The sequence below is a fragment of the Bactrocera latifrons genome, unplaced genomic scaffold (genome assembly GCF_001853355.1).
Source record: "Bactrocera latifrons isolate USDA-ARS-PBARC rearing strain unplaced genomic scaffold, ASM185335v1 scaffold_249, whole genome shotgun sequence".
In the NCBI taxonomy this organism is placed as follows: domain Eukaryota; kingdom Metazoa; phylum Arthropoda; class Insecta; order Diptera; family Tephritidae; genus Bactrocera; species Bactrocera latifrons.
In genome coordinates this window covers 42,131-43,446 of record NW_017536063.1, presented here as the reverse complement: position 1 = coordinate 43,446, position 1,316 = coordinate 42,131, and the positions used below count along the sequence as shown (strand labels likewise).

General features: G+C 25.5%; 1 protein-coding gene across 4 annotated transcripts in view; it reads left to right on the top strand.

The window, feature by feature from the left end:
- LOC108969328 (glycogenin-1) overlaps nucleotides 1-1,316 on the top strand; it is a 29,030-nt gene that overhangs the window by 13,664 nt on the left and 14,050 nt on the right. The window lies entirely within an intron of this gene.

The window sequence follows — 1,316 nt, the reverse complement described above, 5'->3', positions numbered from 1 at the left end:
TTTCCACTTTCAAATTACGTGAAATTGTTTTTTCGTAGGCGCATTGAAACAAGCGAGAGTTGCTTAGTACAAGAAAATAATATATGTCATGTTAGGAAATTTTTGTTTTTGCTTTCCTGGGTGTACTTTAAAGCGTAWGAAACGTAAATGGAATTTCAAACAAATTGTTGAATCTAGTGATGAACTTAGTTGTTTTAGTATCATAGAGATGTGATATTGTTTGCTAAAATTTTGAAAGTTTACTATAATAAACGTTATATTACATTTTTATTTGGAAGAGTAGATATTTCCATACTCCTTATTAACCAGAACACTATAGCGTTGTAACTAACGATTCCACAATGATTTGGAGAATTGTTGAGAATWATGTGATTTTCAAATGGGCACGAAAAAAATTTTAAAGAGGCAAAATCTAATATAATATAGTAAATATATTTCCCAAATAATTTACCTTTTTCAATTGTGATAAATACCAGAAACTTAACTCTAACAACATTAAAACATACTTTAAAAATCTTGCATTAATTTTTATATCAAACAGATTTTCCTCTGTTAAATTATAATTTTTTTTGTTTTTTTAATTAGTTTATAATTACCATTTTGAAAGAGGTGATGTTTTATTTCAATATCCTTAAAGTTTACTTTCAATTTGAATTAAATTTTGTATAACACTGTCAATTAAAAAAATTTACATATAAAGATATTACAATTTATTATAAATACTGAAATCGAATACTAAGGAAATATGTATTTTTTGAATTTTTGACAGAAATAATATAAACGGTGGTTATGACAGTTGCTCTTCTGCTAAAATTTGCCTCCTGGTGTCATTGTTCGAAAAAAGAATCGAGGGGAATGGGTGTTGTTTTGGTTATTTGCTTTTCTATATTTTGCATCCTATCGTTTTTGAAGTCTTGTAATATGAATTAATATGTTAGAAAGTGAAAATTTCAGAAAAAGTGGTCAGAAAAAACATCTAATTTGTTTACTTTGTTATAACCTGCCAAAATGTAGGAATTTATTTCTGGCAATTTAATGTAAAATATCATCAACATAGTTTACCAAATACTAAATATATCCTAAATATATGTGCAGAACCATATTATATGTGTGCCGATAAAGAAAATTCATGTAACTAAATGACACTAATTAATGTGCTGAAATATAATTGTATTTCTTTGCTCACAGTTGCTTAGCAAACAAAGAAATTGTGACAAAAATTCAAATATAATTAGGAATACAAAAGAATTTTGTAGTAAAATTTATAAAATTCGGGATAAAATGTTATAAACATTTTTGATAATAAATAAGCTAAT